The 23,490-nt window shown below is 40.6% G+C and overlaps 1 protein-coding gene and 1 pseudogene across 6 annotated transcripts in view; one reads left to right on the forward strand and one right to left on the reverse strand.

Moving 5' to 3' along the window:
* The window catches only part of CEP85L (centrosomal protein 85 like), a 246,856-nt gene that overhangs the window by 103,722 nt on the left and 119,644 nt on the right, over positions 1-23,490 (forward strand). The window contains exon 1 of one of the 6 annotated variants that reach the window (XM_032274946.1): positions 21,954-22,961. The exons of the other annotated variants lie outside the window; for them this stretch is intronic. The gene's annotated coding sequence lies outside the window, so the exon portion shown is untranslated. Of the gene's footprint in view, positions 1-21,953; positions 22,962-23,490 lie in introns of those variants that run through there. 6 annotated transcript variants of the gene reach the window in all.
* Positions 8,832-9,806, reverse strand: LOC116548962 (annotated as a pseudogene).

A 23,490-nucleotide genomic window follows, 5' to 3' on the forward strand; every position in this document is an offset into this window, starting at 1 on the left:
GCAGAAGCTCTGGAGTTTAATTAGATCCCATTTGTCTATTTTGGCTTTTGTTGCCAGTGCTTTTGGTGTTTTAGTCATGAAGTCCTTGCCTATGCCTATGTCCTGAATGGTTTTGCCTAGGTTTTCTTCTAGGGTTTTTATGGTGTTATGTCTTATGTTTAAGTCTTTAATACATCTGGAGTTAATTTTAGTGTTAAGGTGTCATGAAAGGGTCCAGTTTCTGCTTTCTGCACATGGCTAGCCAGTCTTCCCAACACCATTTATTAAATAGGGCATAAATGGTGTTCTCTCTTTTATATTTTATTAATCTGGCTAGTGTTCTGTCTATTTTGTTGATCTTTTCCAAAAACCAGCTCCTGGATTTATTGATTTTTTGAAGGGATTTTTGTGTCTCTGTCTCCTTCAGTTCTGCTCTGATCTTAGTTATTTCTTGTCTTCTGCTAGCTTTTGAGTTAAGCTTTTAAGTCTTTAATCCATATGGAGTTAATTTTAGTGTTAAGGTGTCAGGAAAGGGTCCAGTTTCTGCTTTCTGCACGTGGCTAGCCAGTTTTCCCAACACCATTTATTAAACAGGAATCCTTTCCCCATTGCTTGTTTTAGTCAGGCTTGTCAAAGATCCGATGGTTGTAGATGTGTGGCATTGTCTCCGAGGCCTCTGTTCTGTTCCATTGGTCTATATCTCTGTTTTGGTACTAGTACCATGCTGTTTTGGTTACTGTAGCCTTGTAGTACAGTTTGAAGTCAGGTAGTGTGATGCCACCAGCTTTGTTCTTTTTTGCTTAGAATTGACTTGGCGATGTGGGCTCTCTTTTGGTTCCATATGAAGTTGAAGGTGTTTTTTTCCAGTTTTGTGAAGAAGGTCATTGGTAGCCTGATGGGGATAGCGTTGAATCTGTAAATTACTTTAGGCAGTATGGCCATTTTCACGATATTGATTCTTCCTAACCATGAGCATGGAATGGTTCTCCATCTGTTTGTGTCCTCTCTTATTTCATTGGAGCAGTGGTTTGTAGTTCTCCTCAAAGAGGTCCTTTATTATCCTTTGTTAGTTGTATTCCTAGGTATTCTCTTCTCTTTGTAGCAATTGTGAATGGCAGTTCGTTCTTGATTTGGTTCTCTTGAAGTCTGTTATTGGTGTATAGGAATGCTTGTGATTTTTGCACATTGACTTTGTATCCTGAGACTTTGCTGAAGTTGCTTATCAGTTTCAGGAGATTTTGGGCTGAGATGATAGGTTCTTCTAAATATACAATCATGTCATCTGCAAATAGAGACAATTTGACTTCCTCCTTTCCTAATTGAATACCCTGTATTTCTTTTTCTTACCTGATTGCTCTGGCCAGAACTTCCAATACTATATTGAATAGGAGTGGTGAGAGAGGGTATCCTTGTCTAGTGCCAGATTTCAAAGGTAATGCTTCCAGCTTTTGCCCATTCAGTATAATATGGGCTGTGGGTTTGTTGTATATAGCTTTTATTATTTTGAGATACATTTTGTCGATATCTAGTTTATTCAGAGTTTTAAGCATAACGGGCTGTTGAATTTTGTCAGAGGCCTTCTCTACATCTATTGAGATAATCGTGGTTTTTGTCTTTGGTTCTGTTTATGTGGTGAATTACGTTTATAGACTTGCGTATGTTGAACCAGCTTTGCATCATCAGGATGAAACCTACTTGATTGTGGTGGATAAGTTTGTTGATGTGCTGTTGCAGTCAGTTTGCCAGTATTCTCTTGAACATTTTTGCATCTGTGTTCGTCATGGATATTGGCCTGAAGTTTTCTTTTCTTTCTTTTTTTTTTTTTTTTTTTTTTTGAGAGGGAGTTTCGCTTTTATTACCCAGGCTGGAGTGCAATGGCGTGATCTTGGGTCACTGCAACCGCCGCCTCCTGAGTTCAAGCAATTCTCCTGCCTCAGCCACCCGAGGAGCTGGGAGTACAGGTGCGCACCACCATGCCCAGTTAATTTTTTGTATTTTTAGTAGAGACAGGGTTTCACCGTGTTGACCAGGATGGTCTCAATCTCATGACGTTGTGATCCACCCACCTCGGCCTCCCAAAGTGCTGGCATTCCAGGCGTGAGCCACCACACTCGGCCAGGTTTCTTGTTGAGCCTTTGCCGGGTTTTGGTATCAGGATGACGTTGGTCTCATAAAATGATTTAGGGAGGATTTCCTCTTTTTGGACTGTTTGAAATAGTTTCAGAGGGAGTGGTACCAGCTCCTCTTTGTATGTCTGGTAGAATTTGGGTGTGAGCCTATCTGGACCTGGGCTTTTTTTGGTTGGTAAGCTATTGCTACTTCAACTTCAGCCCTTGTTATTGGTCTATTCAGGGTTTCGACTTCTTTCTAGTTTAGCCTTGGGAGGATGTAAGTGTCCAGGAATTCATTCATTTCTTCCAGATTTACTGGTTTATGTGCATAGAGTTGTTTGTAGTAATCTCTGATGGTGGTTTGTATTTCTGTGGAATCTGTGGTGATATCCCCTTTATCATTTTTTATTGCATCTATTTGATTCTTCCCTCTTTTATATTTTATTATTCTGTCTCATGTTCTATTTTGTTGATCTCTTCAAAAAACTGGCTCCTGGATTTATTGATTTTTTTTGAAGGGTTTTTTGTGTCTCTGCCTCCTTCAGTTCTGCTCTGATCTTAGTTATATCTTGTCTTCTGTTAGCTTTTGAATTTTTTGATCTTGTTTCTCTAGCTCTTTCAATTTTGATGATAGGGTGTTGATTTTAGATCTTGCCTTGCTTCTCATGTGGGCATTTATTACTGTAAATTTTCCTCTAGACACTGCTTTAAATGTGTCCCAGAAATTCTGGTATCTTTTATGTCTTTGTTCTCATTGGTTTCGAAGAACATTTTTATTTCTGCCTGCATTTAATTCTTTATCCAGTCAACATTCAAGAGCCAGTTGTTCAGTTTCCATGAAGTTGTGCAGTTCTGAGTTAGTTTCTGAATTCTGAGTACTAATTTGACTGCACTGTGGCCTGAGAGACTGTTATGATTTCTGTTTTTTGCATTTGCTGAGGACTGATTTACTTCCAATTATGTGGTCAGTTTTTGAGTAGGTGTGGCCTGGTGCTGAGAAGAATGTATTTTCTGTGGATTTGGGGTGGAGAGTTCTATAAATGTCTGTTAGGTTTGCTTGGTCCAGGTCTGAGTTCAAGTCTTGGATATCCTTGTTAATTTTCTGTCTTGTTGACCTGTCTAATGTTGACAGTGGAATGTTAAAGTCTTCCAGTATTATTGTGTGGGAGTCTAAGTCTCTTCATAGGTCATTAAGAACTTGCTTTATGTATCTGGGTACTCCTCTATTGGGTGTGTCTCTATTTAGGATTGTTATGTCTTCTTGTTTCGTTGATCCTTTTACCATTATGGAATGCCCTTCTTTGTCTACTTTAATCTTTGTTGGTTTAAAGTCTATTTTATCAGAGACTAGGATGGCAACTCTGGCTTTTTTTTGCTCTCTATTTGCTTGGTAGATCTTCCTCTATCCCTTTATTTTGAGCCTATGTGTATCCTTGCACCTGAGATGGGTTTCCTGGACACAGCACACTGATGGGTTTTGACTTTTTATCCAATTTGCCCATCTGTGTCTTTTGATTGGGGCATTTAGTCCATTTACATTTAAGGTTAATATTGTTATGTGTGAATTTTACCCTGCCATTTTGATGCTAGCTGGTTGTTTTGCCTATTAGTTGACACAGTTTCTTCATTGTGTTGATGCTTTTTACCATTTTGTACGTTTTTGGAGTGGCTGGTACTGGTTGTTTCAAAGAAACAAGCACTATGTTTAGTGCTTCTTTCAGGAGCTCTCGTAAAGCAGGTCTGGTGGTGATAAAATCTCTGAGCAATTGCTTGTTCATAAAGGATTTTATTTCTCCTTCATTTATGAAGCTTAGTTTGGCTGGTTATGAAATCTTAGGTTGAAATTTCTTTTCTTTAAGGATGATGAATATTGGTCCCCACTCTTTTCTGGCTTGTAGGGTTTCTGCTGAGAGATCAGCTGTGAGTCTGAAGGGCTTCCCTTTGTGGGTAACCCTACCTTTCTTTCTGGATGCCCTTAGCATTTTTTCCTTCATTTCAACCCTGGTGATTTTGACAATTATGTGCCTTGGGATTGTTCTTCTTGAGGAATATCTTTGTGGTGTTCTCTGTATTTCCTGGACTTGAATGTCGGCCTGCCTTGCTACATTGAGGAAGTTCTGGTAATATCCTGAAGAGTGTTTTCCAGCTTGGATTCATTCTCTCCATTACATTCAGTTACGCCTGTCAAATGTAGATTAGGTCTTTTCACATTATCCCATATGTCTTGGAGGCTTTGTTCATTTCTTTTTACTCTTTTCTCTAATCCTGCCTTCTTGTTTTATTTCATTGAGTTGATCTTCAATCTCTGGTATCCTTTCTTCTGCTTGGTTGATTCAGCTATTAAAAATTATGTATGCTTCATGAAGTTCTTGTGTTGTGTTTTTCAGCCCCATCAATTCATTTATATTCCTTTCTGAGCTGTTTATTCTCATTAGCGTTTCGTCTAACCTTTTTTTCAATGTTCTTAGTTTCTTTGCATTGGGTTAGAACATAATCTTTTAGCTCAGAGAAGTTTGTTATTACCTAGCTTCTGAAGTCTGTTTCTGTCAATTCATCAGACTCATTCTCCATCCAACCTTGTTCCCTGCTGTTGAGGAGTCGTGATCCCTTGGAAGAGGAGAGGCATTCTGGTTTTGGGTATTTTCATCCTTTTTGTGCTGGTTTCTTCCCATCTTTGTGGATTTATCTACCTGTGGTCTTTGTAGTTGGTAACTTTCGGATGTGGTCTCAGAGTGGACATCCTTTTTGTTGCTGTTGAAGTTATTTCTTTTTGTTTCTTAGTTTTCCTTCTAACAGTCAGACCCCCCTGCTGTAGGACTGCTGGAGGTCCACTCCAGACGCTGGTTGCCTGGGGATCACCTGCAGCGGCTGCAGAACAGTAAGGGTCGCTGCCAGTTTCTTCTGTTATCTTTTTCCCAGAAGGATACCCACCAGATGTCAGCCTGAGCTGTCCTTATGAGGTGTCTCTTTGGTTATACGGGGGTTGGGGAGTTGCTTGAGGAGACAGTCTGTCCCTTATAGGAGCTCAAGTGCCAAGTTGTGAGCTTTGTTTTTCTGTTCAGAGCTGCTGGGCAGATACGTTTATGTCTGCTGCAGCGGAACTCATAACCGCCTTTTTTTCCCAGGTGCTCTGTCCCAGGAAGGTGGGGCTTTATTTATAAGTTCCTGTCATTCTGCTGCCTTTTTTCAGAGATGCCCTGCCCAGCAAAGAGGTAGCCTAGTCACAGTCTGCCAGCAGAGGCATTGCTGAGCTAGCTGCCTTGTGAACTTCCTTGCAGTTTTGTTTATAGGGGTATAGTTACAACTGCCTCTGTAATAGCGGTCTGCTTCAGTAATGGCGAACTGCCTCAGTAATGGCGGACTGCCTCTGTAATGGCGGACTGCCTCGGTAATGGTGGACTGCCTCAGTAATGGCAGACTGCTTCAGTAGTTGTAGACTGCCTAGGTAATGGCAGACACCCTTCCCCCCCCACAGAGCTGGACCATCCCTGTCCGGCTGTGTTTGCTGTGAAACTCTTAATCCAGAGCATTTTAGATTGCTGGTCTTTGTTGGGGTGGGACCAGTGGAGCGATCATCTGGCTCCCTGTTTCAGCCCCTTTTTTTTCAGTTGAATGAGCAACTCTGTCTCCCAGGCATTCTAGTTTCTAGTTTAAATGACGCCTGGTTTGTTTGAGTTTTTGTGTGTAGATCCGCTGCACAGGCTGAAACAGCCGCACTGAAGACTCTTGGCACTTTTCCGCCCGGAAATCTCCTGGTCTGTGTTCAGTAAAAATTTGTTTGGAAATGCGATGATCACACACTCACCGTGTTTTCGCTGGGAACTGCAATCCAGAGCTGTTCCTATTCGGCCATGTTTATTTTGGAATCAGACACTTCATATTAATGTAAAATATCATCTTGTTCTATCTTTTTCTCTTTTTTTTGTTCCCCATAAAATTTCAAACACACACCAAAGGAGAAGCCAGGCAAAATGGTGAACCCATATATGTACACACCAAATTTATACAGTTATAACACATGACAGTCTTATTTCAGCCATTACTTTTGCTCATCCATATACTCTTAGTACTGGGTTTAAGGAAATAGAGAACTCCCTAACCTTTTGGTAATAATGATACTAACATTTATGGAGCATTTACTATATACAAAGCATCATCATTATAAAAGGTTTGCATAAATTTTTCATTTAATTAAAAAATTATATGTGTTACAATTGTAAACCCATTTTATTTATAAGGTAAGTGATATTTCAACCATTCTGTAGCCTATTCTGCTTTTTATTAACAGTCATTATTGGTGAATAATACTATGTTTCTGCAGCTTTGAAACTTTCAGGACTCTGGTAATGGATACTCGAAAACCATGACTTTCAGCTGTCACAGTGAATTATTTGATCAATTAGACTTAAAATTAACAAAAATACCTCTCATAAAATTTTGCGATATGTTAACTGTCAAATATAACTTATTTTAAAATTCTTTTATTATGGAATTTTTTTGAGGTAAAATACGTTTATCTCCTTTTTACTGATAAAAAATAAAAAATATAGAGAATGTTAATGTATCCATGGTTATATAGTTTTCAAGTGGTGGAAATGAGATTCTCTTAGTCTCTTTAACCCCAAGCCCTGTTCTTTAACCCGTGGTGCTAGATATCTGTGCTTGGAAGGCAGAATCCAAAGGGAAAAAAAGCCCTGAGAGATGTTGTGTAGGAAAATGTAGGTAACACTAGATTGAGAAACAGGATACCAAGATTTTATTTTGAGCTCTGTTCTTGGTCAAGTAATTTAACCTCTTTGTACTTTAGTTCTTTATTTATAGATGGTAGTAGGTCAGAGGTTATACAAAGAACTTTTTTGCTTGTGAAATTATAATTTCAAGGCAGTATTCAAAACAATTTGTTTTACATTCTTTTGTAAATCAACACTATGTTCTTTATAAATTCTCTTGTTAATTTACGTTATTACTGAAAATTAAATATTTTAATTGTAAATTCATAAACATGGTGTATAGTGTTATTATAGCTCTGTTACCGGTGGGAGGTGTCCAGGATCTTGGTGCTTTTGAACAAAGAATTGGACAAAATACACAAACCAAGGAAAGAACAAAGCAACAAAAGCAAAGATTTATTGAAAATGAAAGCACACTTCACAGGGTGGGAGTGGGCTCAAGCAAGCAGCTCAAGGGCCTGGTTACAGAATTTTCTGGGGTTTAAATACCCTCGAGAGGTTTCCCATTTGTTGCTTGGTGCATATCCTATGTAAATGAAGTAGTGGCCTATGATCAGTCTGATTGGTTGCAGAAGAAAGCACCAGTCAGAGGCTGAAGTGAAGTTACGTAGTTACACACTATGCAGATATCTGATTAGTTGTGGAAAGCGACCAGTCAGAGGCTGACGTGAAACTACAAAATTATACTTATATGCAAATGAAGATTTGACTGAAGACTAGCCTGATTGGTTGTGGGAGGGGACCAATCAGAGATACTTTCTGTTTTTCATCTGCCACACAGTAAAGGTGGGGCAGGAGGGGGCGGTTGCAAAGGGAGCAGCCTTTGGTTCTTTTGTTACTTGGGTGTGCAAAGTTGGGGTTTTTGTTTTAATTTAGTTCTAGGAAGTCTGCATGTATTGGCCTTAGGTTCCCTGCCTCCAGATCCTATTTTCTTGCTTCACCTCTAGTATGTTTGCAGAAATAAAATTGTTGGAGGTATAATTTTGTATCTTTATGGACCTCAGTTTTACCTTCAGTATACAGTATATTGTTCATTCATTCATTTTCGCCATCATTTTGCTTCTCAGCCTGGCAGAGAGAGTATGCTTGCGGGACCCTTACCTAGCTGAGCTGAATTGATTTTAGAGATGTGTGATGAACCCATGGACCTGGAAATGCTCTTGTCACACAATCATGGATGTAGGTGATACCGCTCTGATGACTGGAGGATCACCAGGGTCCTTTGTCTCACGCTGGTTTAAATATAACGACACGGACACATGTAAAGTGATTTTTAAGGAGCAGAGAGAGTTTAATAAATGGGCAAGAAAGAAGAAAGACGCTCTCCTGTACAGAGATGGAGGGAGTCTCCAAGCTGAAAAGGGGAACTCTTGAATGTGGTGGAAAACAGCCTGTTATTTTAGGAGCCTGGAGGAGGCGGTGTCTGATTTGCATAGGGCCCAGGGGATTTGTTTGACCAGATACGCCATTTATGTAACCTGTGGAAAAAACTAGCCATCCCACCCTAGCCTTTTACTATGCAGGGGGCCAGGATGTTCTACAGACCTGGGGATATTTGGAGGTGGCCATGATGTTAGGCACACTTGTGGTGACAAGGAGGAGGAGGCAGGAATTGCCATATTGAGTGGACCCAGTTTCTAATGGCTTGTATTTGCATATCAAAGCTTGCCAGCTCTGCTCTTAAGGCTGTTTTCCTGCTAGGCTAGAAATGTTTCTGGAGCTGCTTTAAAAGAAAAAAACCTCTCCAAGGACCCTTGTCCACTCTTTCTGCCTAAAGTAATTTTTTTTGAAAGTTTGTAAATGTTTATTAACTGTCAGTGACTGATACAGGGGAATCACATAAGGGGAATTTGCAGCAGGGAGTACATGTTGAACAGGAAACAGAGTGAGGTGGGGCTTGACCAGGACACATTAGCAATGGGGAAAAGCAGATGGGAGATGCTTATAGTTCTCTCTCTCTCTCTCTCTTTCTCTCTCTCTCTCTCTCTCTCTCTCTGTGTGTGTGTGTGTCTGTGTCTGTGTGTGTGTCTGTGTGTGTGTGTGTGTGTGTGTAAATGCAGAGAAAAAAAATCTGAAACACCCAGAACTGCCCTCAGTAGTCACATCTAGGGAGAGAGGAGGGTAGTGCTGTTCTCTGCAGAGAGTACCTGACTATACTTGTTTTCTGAGGTAGGTGCATGGATGCACAAACAGAAATATGCATTAACTATGTATTGCTTATCAACAAAAATGCAAATATCTAACAGGGTGGCACACTGTAAGAAAAATGACGTTCAACTTTTCACTGTTGTGAATTCTTACTTTCACTTGCTATACATCTGATGATGAGGGATTCACAGCCATGCCCATGTTCGTGAAAGGTCACCAGGTTCTGCTTCTCATCATGGGCATGCATCCTATCCCTAAGGGGAGTTATGCTTCATCTTCCTCTGGGTGACTAATCTCTTCATAAATCACTAGATACTTTCTCTCTCGCACTCTGTGGGTCCAGATATCTTGTTAATCTTCTCAGAGGTACTTTGTTTTCCTGGGCGGGGGGGCGGGGCGCATAGCTGTTTTCCATTGTTTTATAGGGCAGATGCTTCTGGCACTCCCTTTGAATAATTTCCTTCCTCTGCTGGCTTTTGGGCATCATCTTTGGAAAGTTTCCTTGTAGCATGCCAGAAGCCATCTGAGTATGTTCATCCTGATTCCCGCAGTTATGGTGTCTATCAGAATCATTCCCCTGGTGGTCTATGGCCCATTTATTATACATGAAAGTTGGGAGGGTGGCCTTGAGACCTAGTTTAGTCATGGTCTCATAGTTTCTCTTCATATACACATAGGTGATTTTCTCTGAGTTTTTCAGCTTTTCCCTATTCTTCTTAGAGAAGTATCTGACAGTATCATTGAAGGCCTTGTGTCTCTTCTTTGATATCTGAGCATCATCCCTGGGACTCTTTGCAAAGGTGCTGTCGCCATTTATGGTACCTGGAGCAGTTGGACCTCAGAGATGAAGCAGCAGTGGTAAGGTCAGCAGCAGCGGCAGCGAGGGTAATGGCCAGATAATTTCTAAACAACTCCTGTAACATTCCCCCCTGAGGAGATGTCACCCTCACTGCTGTTACGGGGTTTTGGGCTGTGACTCTTTCTGGCTACTTCCTGCTGAAAAGGGGCGTCGAATGGGGAACAGCAGCTAGGGCTCCTCCTGGGGTCGATCCAAGCGTCCTTGGAAGAATGGCCTGTCTATGTGTGGTTCCATTTGCAGCACCACTTGGAATTTGATTGCTTCTAGGCAAGAAGAAACAACTTGAGTTATAGTATTGAGTATACAAGGTCCAAATATTAATACAAGACAAATAAGCAAAAGGGGACTTAATAAAGGGGCCAACCAATTCCATAAAGAAGACTGGAATTCATTAAAGACAGATTGTAGTCACTTGGGGCTGAAACCTGCATTTTCCCTTAGCCTGTCAGTAATTTTGATTTATTTGATCTTTAAGTACCTGTGTATTTTCTTCTACTAGAGGTGTTAATCCAGAAGCAACATGTTTCATTTAAAAGTGCACAGGTACCTCCTACTTCAGCTGTAAGGACATCTAAGGCCTGTCTATTTTGTGCTGCTTCTGAGGCTAAAGAGTCTATAGATTGTTGTGCCTCTATGCCCCCTACAGTTGCCTTCTATCCTCGTTGCATCATAACAGAGATATTAATTATTGATCTTTCAAGGAGAGAGAGACTGATAAACTAGAATGTACCTCTGGCTATAGAATTGTCCAGCCATGGTTTTTCTAAGATGGGATTGTCATGTACATGCTCTCTCTAGTCTGCCCTTTCAGTTAAATCTCTGTATGAGGGCATAGAAATGATAGATTTTTTTTGTCCAGTGTATTCGAGATACTGCAGTTTCTAGAAAAGAGCCTATAGTTAGGGATGTCCCCAGATGCTGCTGCCATCTCAGTAGAATTTAAAAATAGTAATTCGGGAATTACTACAGCTATAGTACAAGTTCCCTTCCAGTGCCTTGGGAGGATTAAGCGTATCCAGGAGCCACACAAAGAAAATATAGCCCTGTTACTTGAAGGGATGGTTCTAAGTTATGGCTTGTGAGAGACACCAGCAGATTTTTCTCATATCTTAGAAGTTTCCTTTCTTTATGTATAATAGAGCCATCCTTGGGATAAAGATAACCATATTTAGCATAGTCATTTGGAATTTGACATGCCAAGTGAGAAGGATCCACCTGGCAAATGGAGTTTTGAAAAATTAGAGACATAATATACTCTGGCCAGTTTCTCGGATGATTCTTATGACAAGGGCTGTCAGTCCAGATGTCTGCAGTTTGCCCACAGATCTGTAAGCTGCTACTATTAGCAAACATCATACAAGGGTCTGGAATTCCATGTCGGGATATGTTTGGCAAGAGTCGTGTGTTATTCTTTACAGTATAGTCAAGGTGGTTACTTAGAGCATGCTACTCCCATCAAGGCTTCCAATTAGAAGGAGAGGTTAGATTCTGAAAGTCCCCCATTAGGGCTTCTGATCCTTGTAGATCACCCTTGGTGTGCTCTCGTCCCCAAATCTTTGAACTATCAGCAATTACAAGTGTGATGTTATAACATCTAAGATCTTCCAAGTGTGGTCCCTCCTCACTATTTTTAAAGCAGAGGCAAGCATTTGCTATTACTCAGTCAACTTTTCCCAGCCTGAGGGTGTGAAGCTTGTCTTTGGAGCAGAATGTTCTCCTAAGAAGAGTTAGTCACCCAGTTGAAAGTGCTCCCATGCTTATCAGGCAAGTCTTTAAGGGTTAAAAGTAAAGCCAACAAAGGGAATCCTCAGATAGTGAGTACAGGGTCATTGTAAGGTTCTTTAGTGTCACTGAGCTGAGGTGAGCCACTTAGGAGAGACTCAACAATTAGTCTTGTCCTACAAATGGGCCATGGCAGATATTATAGGAGCTAAATGGTGTATTACTAAAATTGATAAAAAATCCTAACATATTTAGTGATAGTAAAACACTTATGTTTACTTCCTATTAGTAACTGTTTTTCCTGCTGTGAGGTTAATAATTAAGCAAAATGCTACAGTAATTGAGATTCCTTCTCTGATATTTCACCCTGAGGGTGCTACAGTGTATAGTTCTACTTTGAGTGAGTATAGCAATTCCTGCAAGACTGGCGTAGTAAATAATTTCCACCAAAAATAAGTTCTAAAATTTGGCTCAAAAGGAGAGGTAGAAACGACAAAAAGTATTTGTTGAGGTAGGGGTGAGACTGAATAAGATGAGTAGTTCTCATTCAGTTACTCATCTTTTGTGATTTTCCACTTAAGATTCTTCTGTTTCTTCACATTGATATTCAGGAGGTTCCTCTGGGCTGTCGGGAGTAGCTCTCTCGTTACTCCAGGATTTGACTTAAGCGTGATGTATCCAGGAGTCAATTCCTGTAACTTTTATTGCTGGGGGGTGAGTTGGAAGAAGAAAAGCATAAGGACTGGCCCTTCCTAGGTTGGGCTTAGGGAGGGAGAGAGAGAAGGGAGAGCCTTGACCAGTAGCAAATATCCTGGGTTAATTAGAAGTAGTCCAGTTCCCTGGGGTTGGGCTTTCACTAATTATGTTAATTCCTGTTGGAAGTGAGCCAGAGAGGTTACATGCTTAACTAGCTCAGAGGTTTCCCGATCTAATTGAAAAATCATTGGTAAGGAAAGGCTGTCCTTACAGTATCTCAGATGGGCTAAGACCTAATTTTGAAGGGGAATTTCTTATTCGTAGTAAGGCCATGGTAAGAAGAGTGACCCAAGGAAGGTGAGTTTCTTGGGACAATTTTCTGAGATTTCTCTTGATAATATCAGTAGTTTTCTCTATCTTTACTGAGGACTAGGGTCTGCAAGCACAATGGAGATGATATTCTATGTCTAGTGCTTTTGAGACCCCTTGTGTGACAGCTGCCTTAAACGAGGGCCCATTGTCATTGTCACTTTGAAGGTACTTAGGTAGACCAAAGTCAGGAGTTATTTCATTAACTAACACTTCTATTACCTCAGAGGCTTTTTTCTGTACAACATGGAAATGCTTCTACCCAGTTAGTGAGGGTATCAACCCATACCAGCAGGTATTGAATGCCCTTTGTTTTTGGCACGTGGGTGAAGTTTATCTGCCACTCCTCCCTTGGGTAACTTCCTATTCTTTGGGTTTGAGGAGGAAGGAGTTGCCTGTTCAGGGAATTATTTTTAAGATGGATTTCACAAGCATTAACAACTTGCTTAATTATTTTTAGTAAGTTCTCTCCTGAAAACAATCTCTGGGCACATTGGTAAGTTTTATAAACCTTTCCCAAGTGAAAAGCTTGGTGAAGGATTTTAAGGACTTTCCATTGGCTGGAGGCTAGCAAGTGGAGTTTGCCATTCTCCAACTGTAGCCATCCCGAAGGCTGAAATCTATACCCTCAAGAAGTGACCCATCTTATATCTGTAGGGGAGTACTGAGGTTTAATTTCTCTTACGGAGCCTTCCCAGTTTAGGGGGGTTCGAAGTGTGTTGTCTTGAGGCTTCCTTGCCACTGACTTATCTTCCTGATAAGCTAATCTATTTTCTTTGGCTACCTCATCTGTTTTCTTTTGATGTCCCCTATAATGCATCACTGCTGTTTCTCATGGAAGGAAAACTGAGGATAATAACCTGTTAATTTCCTGGTGATACTTTATAGATCCTTTGGTGGTAAGAAAATGCCTTTCCTTCCAGATGGCAACATGAGCATGGAGAACCAGGAAAGCATATTTGGAGTCAGTGTAAATATTAGCTATCTTTCCTTTGTTTAATTAACTTGCTCTTGTAAGAGCTATTAGCTTAGCTAATTGAGCGCTTGTGCCTGGAGGGAGTGGTGCACTTTCAGTGTTGTCATGTAGAGTGACTACTGCATATTCTTCGTTGTGGATCCTTTGTTCTACAAAAGAGCTCCCATCTGTGAAGAGGGTCCAGTCTGGGTTCTCTAGGGGAGTTTCCTTGAGATCTTCCCTGGCTACATAGGTCTGTACTATGATTTGCTCTCAATGATGCTCAGATTCCTCAGTTTCCTTGGGGAGGAAGGTGGCTGGATTTAGACAGAACAAGTCTTTAATTGGATGGTGGAACCCTTTAACAGCTGGGCCTGATATTTAAGGAGTTAGCCTTCCCTCTCTAGACTACTGCACAAAGGCTTCCCCTAGAGTGCAGTAGTCCTGCCATGTTGGGGCAGGCATAAGTAGTTAAATCATTTCCCAGAGTTAATTTGGAGCTTCTGTGGCCAGCAGAGCCACTGAGGCAATGGCTCGGAGGCATGCTGGCCATCCTTTAGCCACCAACTCAAGTTCCTTACTTAGGTAACCCACTGGCTGTTCAGCTGGTCCTTGGGCCTGTGTTAATACTCTCAGGGCCATTACCTTCCTTTATGATACATACAGATTGAAGTCCTTCCCTATAGGAAGGCTGAGAGCTGGTGTCTTAAGCAAGTCTTGCTTTAGCTCGTCAAAGGCCTTTTGAGCTTCAGGTTCCTAGGTTAAAAGATGAGTTTTAGCTCCCTGAGTTTCTTTTATGAGGTTATATAATGGACAGCCTATTTCACCATACTCAGGTATCCATAGTCTACAAAATCCTGTAATGCCCTTAAATCTTCTTAGTTGCTTGAGGATTTGAGGGAGGGGAAAGGAAGAAATAGGCTTAAGCCTCTCCTTCCCTAATGCCCTGGTCCCTCAGACAGCATTAAGCCTAGGTACTTTACTCAGGCTTTGTAGAACTGGGCCTTGGGCTTTGAAACTTTGTATCCTCTTTTAGCTAAGAAGGTGAGAAGAGCTTCATTGCCTTCCTGAAAAGCATCCTCATTTGGGACACAGAGCACAATATCATCAATGTACCGCAAGACCCTAACTTAAGGATGAAAGAACTCAGAGAGGTCTTGTGTAGTGCCTGTCCAAACAGATGAGGACTATCTCGAAATCCCTGAGGCAATACCATCCATGTTAACTGGGCGGTCTGGCCGTAGGGATACTCGAAGGCAAACAGGTATGGAGAGTCCGGATGTAACTGTATGCAGAAAAAGGCATACTTTAAATCTAGGACTGCAAACCATTTAGTTCCCTCAGGTATTTGAGTTAACAGGGTTTAGGCATTAGGGACCACTGGATGGATTGGAACTACAGCTTCATTAATGAGGTGAAGGTCCTGAACTAGGCTCCATTCTTCATTGGGTTTCTGCACTCCTAATATGGGAGTGTTGCAGGGGCTATTAGAGGGTTTGAGGAGGTCCCGCATCTTTAGGTTTTTAATAATGGCTTCTAGCTCTTTCCTAGCCTCTGGTTAGGAAAAGAAGTGGGATCCTTAAGACAGATCTGAACTGGCTTAGCAGTTATAGCTCAACTTATTCTTCCTTAAGTTGCCCACACTTCTGGATTAATGGTAACTTCCATCAGGGGGAGACAAAGAGTTTTTTTTTTTTTTTTCCAACTGGTAATCAATTTATTAAAATAGTTGACTTAAGCATCTGCAGTGGTGACTTCCACCTCAACTCCTGGCTTAATACTGATGGAAGTAATCTGCTTAACAATCTCAGAAGGACTGTGCAAGTCAGTGAGTTGCTTATGGTTTCTCATCTGGAAACGATCCCATGTTTTAGAACCTTCACCACAATGAATTTTTCTTGTAGTGATTCTCAAAGTCTTGGTAGGCATTAGAACTGGTCCTTTCACTGAGATTTTTTTCCTTTGCTCCTCTAATGAAGTCAGCACACACCTTCTCCAGGGATTTTATGTTGCAGCTCATTAGAGTGATTCAGATTTGATGAACTGCCATCTCTGGCTCCATGGGCATTTTTCTGGTATCCTTAAAGCCGTGGCTGCTACATGGCTTCCTAACCAACTTGTTTCTTGACCAGAGCGAACAGCGGTGAGTCAGGAGTGGATCTACAACCCGCAACAACTATGACCATGTCTTCCTCAAAAAGCTGCAGGCCCCCATGCATCTAGAATATCTCTTCCTAATAAAGGAATGGGACTTTCAGGCATGATTAAAAAGGCATGTTTAAATAAGTTCCCCCATCTGCACCTAAGGGACTGAGAAAAATATTGGGCTAGAGTTTTTCCTGTTAACCCTTTATGGTCATGCTCTGGGAAGAAGGGAGGCCTGGATTAGAGAGGAGGAAAGAGAGACTGACTCTAGTATCCAGAAGGAGATCTACCCTCTTTCCTTCAATTTCCAGAATCACCCAGGGCTCCTGTGCTGTAATGACAGTCTGAGTCACTGGAGCTGGGGGTTTGAGCCCTGGGACCCGTCAGTCCTGTTGGACCATCTGTGAGACTGGTTCTGAACCCAGTGACCTCTGCCTTTGGGGGCAGATCCATCTCCAGTGGTCTCTGCCACAGGCCGGACAGGGTTGGAGTGGCTTTGTCTTGCTGCCTGGGCATTTATTCTTAAAATGCCCTGACTTGCCACATTGATAACAGCTAATGGATGCACCTTAGGGATCCTGTATTTTACAGGCTTACAGCACTGCTACTAGAGCCTCTGTTGTTCTTTTGTATTTCCTCCCCTTTTCTCTGGCCTCCTCCTGATCCCTATTGTAGGAGACTGAAGTGGCTGTTCTCAGGAGGCTCTCTAGGGTGCTATCTGGTTCTGTAGCTTGTTTCTCTAGTTCCCTTCCAATATCAGGAGCTGCCTGTGTATACACTTATCCTTCAAGATGAGCCGTTCCTCAACTGAGTCAGGGGATAAAGTGGTGTGTTTTATTAGTGCCTCTCTCAGCCTTTCCATAAAGGCTGTGGGATTCTCATTTGGTTTTTGGTCTATCATGGACAGTTTAGAGTAATTGAGAGGTTTGGCCCTGATCTTTTTTAGGCCCTCTAGTATACACCTTAAAAAGTGCTTCCTTTTCCACTCATCTCCTGAGTTATATAGGGGTTCCAATCAGGGTTGCCTGCTGGAACTGCTTTCCTTCCTAGTGGGAATGGAGTTTCCACTTCTTCCTTACCTTCCTTATCTCCTTTTTTTCTCCTTGGTCAGCTATAGGAGGCGTTTTTTTTTTTTTAATCTCCATATATTTTTTCTGCTGCCTGCAGAACCGCCTGCTTTTCAGCCACAGTGAGGGTCTGACTTAGCAGCAACATAACATCTCTCCATGTGAGATCAAAGACCTGAGTTAAGTTTTAGAAAATTTCTGTATACCTACTCAGTCATCAGAAAATTGCCCCAAGTCTCCCTTTATTTGCTTAAGGCCCTGTAATGAGAAGGGAAGTTGAACCTTCATGGCACCATTCCCATCAGACATTTCCTGCAGAGGGAAAAGTGAAGCAGGGAGAGTAGGATATACTGGAGATGGTGGAGCTGGGGGAGCTGATAGTATGATTGGAGGGGGACTGGAAGGATTGGGACATTAAGCAGCTGTCTCAGATTGCTCCTCTGGAACCTACTTTAGCTCTGGGGAACTATTCCTTGTGGGCTTGTCTGCTGTGGCTGCTGAAAGAACTGGGTCAATTGTACAGAAGTTGTAAAGGTCTGAGTTGTCTCGCAGGGCAAAAAAGGTCTGTAATAGGGGACCTCAGTCCATTTACTCTTCTGTTTGCAGAAAAGATCTAACTGTTGGATAATATTAAAATAAGGGCTCCCCTGGCAGATCAGGTTTGTCTGTTCCCAAGATGGTAAGAAGGCCATGCCCTTGTGCAATAGAATATGCATCACTTTTTCTTCAAAGCCTCAGGGTTGAAGGAGCCCCAGTGCTTTAAAATATACTCCAGAGGAGTGCATGCAGAAGATGATCTAGAAAGAGAAATGAGAATAAAAATGTCCTTTTAGTCTTCTTCCTTTTGGTGTATCACCCAGGGTGGAGAAGAAAACAGTAGGGGACATTCCTCTAACTATTTTCCCTCCCTGGTTCCTGGGTCCCAGCACCCAGTTAAATGTGCCACCCATGGCTGTAGGTGTGAACCCGCCAAGCCATGGCACCAGAGAAACTAGGCTTTTGAGGTCTACTAACGCTTATTTAAGTAGTCTCAGTCTTCTGCTTATTATGTCCCTTTGACATCCTAGACTTGTGAAAAACTATGTAATTGGGCAAGGCCCCTTTAATGGAGGGGGTGTGCTATATTGAACTCTATATCTTGCTATTATGGCCCATGCTAAAGCATTTACCCTTGGAAAAATGGTTCCAGTTAACTTCCAGACTTAAGATCCCCTTACTAATTAAGTACTGTCTCAGTTGGTGACAGAACAGGTGCCTTAAAGGAATGTACGTGCCAAATGGCTGTTTTCCTGCTGATGGGACAATATTGAGACTAAAATTTGGCTGTGGAAGACATTTGACTCCTAACTGTTGAAAGCAGAATTTTCCCGTTCATGGAAGAGGCTTAGAGCCTGATTAGCTGTGCAGAAAGGAAGCTGTGGTGTTACCATTAAAAAAAAAAAGTGCCTCTTGTAGACGATTTCCATTTCCACTAGGTGGCACTGTTATCTTAGAAATACCGTGGGCTCCTCAGAGAAGTGGAAAGAGAGATCTGGAGATGCTATCTGTTCTCCAAACCAAAGGGTTAAGAGAGAGAGACGCTCACTGTTGGGGGAGTGGGGAAGACCCTCTGTTCCTAGAAGATTGCAATGGCATTCCTGACCTAAACTCCTGGTTACTAAATTCCGACACAGTTGACAGACACAGAGAGAGTAAGAGACCACGAATAGAAAAGGAAGGAAACTTTTGTGATAGGATAGCTGAGGGTTCTTTTTTTTTTTTTTTAATTGCATTTTAGGTTTTGGGGTACATGTGAAGAACATGCCAGATTGCAGATTGTTGCATAGGTACACACATGGCAGCGTGATTTGCTGCCTTCCTCCCCTTCACCTATATCTGGCATTTCTCCCCATGCTATTTCTCCCCAACTCCCCACCCCACACTGTCCCTTCCCTATTCCCCTCCACCGACAGACCCCAGTGTGTGATGCTCCCCTCCCTGTGTCCATGTGTTCTCATTATTCAATACCCACCTATGAGTGAGAACATGTGGTGTTTGATTTTCTGTTCTTGTGTCAGTTTGCTGAAAATGATGGTTTCCAGGTTCATCCATGTCCCTACAAAGGACATGAACTCATTGTTTTTGATTCTCTGCCAGCACCCGAAATGGGCTGTAGGAGGCTGGGTCCAGTCCATAGGCCTTTGAATAATGCCAGGGTGTGCCCTGCCCAGATATTCTCAGTTGCCTCAGAACTTTTCCCAGGCTTGCATGATGGCAAGGTCTCCCCATGAAAGGAAACTCATTCGAAACATGGCCAACATTCCCAATGACCTGTGGGTATTAAGGGGAGGGGGGCGATTCTCCATGTTCTCACCAGCAAGCCTCACATCTGAGTCTTTTTCAAAAGGCAGCCAATGGTAAGTGTAGCTAACCAGCTGACAGATGCCTGTTGATTGATTTGATTTGATTTTAAAATAGATGCCAAGAGCATCTCAGAATGATGGATTTTGAGCTCACTCCCATTATTACTGCTCCGATGAATGTTTTAACTCGGATTCACGGCCAGTGCACCAAAATGATATGGCTCTGATGACTGGAGGAACACCAGGTCCTTAGTCTGTGCTGTTTTAAATAAAACGACACATATGTGGAGTTGTTTTAAGGAGTGGAGAGAGTTTTTAGGCAAGAAAGAAGGAAGAGGCTCCCCCATACAGAGGCAGAGGGCGAGGATCTCCAGGCTGAGAGAGGGAACCCCCAGTGTGTCAGAAAAGAGCCAGCCATATTAGGAGGTTGGGAAAGGTGGTGTCTGATTTGCATAGGGTCCAGGGGATTGGTTTGACCAGGTTTGTCATTCATGTAGCCCACAAAAATCTGGCCCTCCCACCCTAGCTTTTTAATATGCAAATGCAGGGAGCCAAGATGTTGTACACACATGGGGATATGTGGGGGCGGCCAGGATGCTAGGTACTTGTAGTTACAAGAAGAAGGTGGAAATTGCCATTATTGAGTGGACCCAGTTTCTAGTGGCTTGCATTTGCATATCAAAGCTTGCCAGCCTGGCCGTTCAAGCTGCTTTTCTGCTATGCAACAAATGTTTCTGGAGCTGCTTTAAAAGGAAAAAACTTTGGCAAGGACCCCTTGGCCTATCTGCCCAAAATAATTTCTTAATAACTCCTATAACAGGGAGATTAATGACTCCATAGCTCTCCAAATAGTGCACATAGATATGGACCAGATTATCATTTATTATCTGTCCCTATCATAAAATAATAGTTTTATTTTTAAGAAACTTTGTGTTTTCAAAACTTACATCCCATGATAGTTTGATTTATAAAAATTTTTTTAGGAGAGAAGTAACACAGCTTTCTACAGGTGAACTGCCTGATGGGACTTAATCTTAAATTGAAACTAGTGTGAAATGTCCAGAAAATGGTAGCGTTGAGTGAAATTTTAAAAGGCAGACAAGAAAAGAATTCTAATTTTTTTGGTAAATGTAAAAAGAGGCTTTTTTTTTTTTTTTCTGACCAGATTCCTGCCCACCTCCCACCCCTTGACCAGATTTGAAAATATTTTGCTTTGAATTGTTGACCTCTTTGAGACATACATCAAATTGTCCTTTAAATTGTCAGGAATCTGGCTAGAGATCAGAATGCCTGTTTTTTTGTTTTTCTGTTTTTTAAAGCCAGCTTTTCAGGCGGGCGTGGTAGCTCACACCTGTTAATCCCAGCGCTGTGGGAAGCCAGGGCCAGCAGATTGCTTGAGCCCGAGTTCAAGACCAGGCTTGGTATTATGGTGAAAGCATGTCTCTACAATAAGTACAAATATTAGCAGGGTGTTGTGACACATGCCTGTAGTTCCAGCTACTTAGGGGGCTGAGATGGGCGTATCTCTTGAGCTTGGGAGGTTCAGGCTACAGTCAGCCAAGATTATACCATTGCACTCCAGCCTGGATGACAGAGTGAGACTTTGTCTCAAAAAACCTCAAACAAAAAACCAACTTTTCATCTTGCATATAAAAAAAAATTTCTTAGTTTGTTGTGAATGTTTGCTAAGCGACAATGTACAAAAAGGACTTGAGAACTAATTAATAAAAGGTATATTCTTATAATTATTTTAAACAAGTAATTTTTTTCTGTCTGAAGATTTGAAATAGCTTCTCAAGATACAAATGCGAAAATAAGAAATAGTGCAGAAAACAAGGTTATTTGTAATTGTGATTAGATAATAAAATGAGAACTAAGATTTACATATAATTGCATACTATTGCTGTCATGTACAGTTGCTGAAAGAATAGGTCAATCATTTGCCTATAGGGAAACAAACAGAAGTTTCTCATTATCAAGATATAAAGAATAAAAGCATAGGAAAGCATGCTTTTCATGATACTGGTACCTGAGGTATAGTTCTAATGTTCTTGACAATTATTTTTGTGTGATTATTTCTTGTAATTAGACTCTATGCAGATACCATAATGCCAAAATAGGATTTTAATATTTTAGGTGTGTCTCTTGTATATGTTTAGCTGGATTAAAAATATTTGAGCAATGCTTATCTTTTGAATGGCCTTTCTTTCACTTACTGTGATGATTATATTTTCATGCATTTAAAAAGTTAGCTTTATTGTGATGTAGTTAAGATCCTGTATAGTTCACCTATTTAAAGTATACAGTTTTATGTTTTTCAGTATATTCTCAGAATTATGCAGCCATCACCACAATCTGGTTTTAGAACACGTTCATCCTGCCCCTAAAAGAAGCCCATTAGCTGTCACTCCCCATCCCTACTCCCAGATCTAAGCAACGACTAATCTTTCTGTCTCTATAGATATCTTTATTCTGGTCATTTCACATAAATGGAATTATCTATTATACAGTCCTTGGTGACTACTTTCACATAGTATGTTTTCTGTCCTCATTCATACTGTAGCATGTATCAGTACTTCATTTTATTGCAAAATAATATACCATTGTATAGGTAATCCCACATTTTATTTATCTTTTCATTGGTTGATGGACATTCAGATTATTTCTGCCTTTTTGTTCTTAAGAATAGTGCTTCTATGAATATTCTTGTATATATTTCTCTTGGGTATATACCTAGGAGTAGAATTGCTGGGTCGTATGGTAACTCTATGTTTAACTTTTTGAGGAACTACCAAATTGTTTCCTAAGGGGCTGCACCATTTTACATTCCTACCAGCAGCATATGAGGTTCCAATTTCTCCACATCCTTGCCAACATTTATATGTCATTTTGATTCTAGCTATCCTAGTGGTTGTGAGGTGGTATCTCATTGTGTGTTTTTTAATAAGGCACTTCACTATCTTTGTGGCTTGATTTGCATTTCTCTGAACACAAATGATGTTCAGCCTCTTTTCATGTGCTTTTAAAATAAGGCCATTTTTATACTTTGTATGGATAAAAAAAGTCTTTTCATATTTTATGCCTATTTTTAAATTGGTCATTTGTGTTTCTATGGTAGAGTTTAAGGGTTTTTTATGTAATATTGTATAAAAGTCCCAATTAGATATAGGATTTGCTGAAATTTTCTCCCAGTTACGTGGGCTGTCTTTTAACTTTTTGATGGTATTATTTGCAACCGAAATATGTTTAAATTTTGATGAAGTCCACCTTTATTTTCTTTGATCTCTTGGGATTTTGGTATGGTATCTAGGAAACTATTGCCTAACTCAAGATAATGAAGATTTCTTCTAAGAATTTTATTTAGTTTCTTCTAAGAGTTTAATAGTTTTAGCTGTTACATTTAGGCCTATGATTCATTTAATATTAATGGATGTTATGAAGTCATGGTTTAACTTTATTCTTTTGCTTGTGACTATCCAGTCACACCATCTCTAAGTATTCTTCTGGTTTTTAATGTAGAGATTATAATATATACCCATAACTTGACTGTCTATAATGGTAATCAGAATCTTTATTCTTTTCTGATAAATACAAGGACTGTAGAATGTTGGAATGCCAGCCACCCCTGTTGTGGGTTATATGCCATAGTTGCTAAGTATATATATTTTTGTTTTTACCCACAAGTTATATACTGTTTTTATTGTCGTCTGCATTGTTACTTTTGTTTTTTTTTAGATTTAATCAAAAGTTTGCCATTTCTCTTCCCTGTTCTTTTTTTCAACTCAATTCATTATTCTTTATTCTGAAATAAACTCAAGAAACTTTAGCAGTTCTTTCAGTGAGTCTGCAAATTCTGTTTTTGCTTAGCTGAAAATATATTTTTCTGTCTTGACAGTTTCCCTTCAAAAACAATTTTTGGATGCCAGTTATTTACTCAGCCCTTTGAAGATATTAGTCCACTGTGTTCTGGATTCCATTATTGCTATTGAGAAGTTGGCTATCATTGATAGTTGTTTTATGAATAGTCTGCCCTTTCTCTATGGCTCATCACTTCTCAGTGTTTGATGTTTTATAGTTTTTTCATAAGCTTTATTCCTGCTCTGCAGCTGTGTAACAATGAAATTGTAAGCCTTTAGGGGAAGGTCTGATTCATATTTTTATTGAGATTAATATATTTATGTTATCTTTTCTACCTAGCAGAATGCCTTGTACTTAATACATTCCCAGGAGACTCTTTGAATTACTTTGTATAGCACCTTTCCCTAGCAGTGTGTGGTTTAGAATATTTAAAAATATTTACCTAAAAATATAGAGAATACCTAGAAATGTTCATTTGTTTTTGTTTTTGTTTTGTTTTGTTTTTTTTA

This window comes from Sapajus apella, unplaced genomic scaffold (genome assembly GCF_009761245.1).
Source record: "Sapajus apella isolate SASKATOON/1434 unplaced genomic scaffold, GSC_monkey_1.0 scaffold6, whole genome shotgun sequence".
NCBI classification, from domain to species: Eukaryota; Metazoa; Chordata; class Mammalia; order Primates; family Cebidae; genus Sapajus; species Sapajus apella.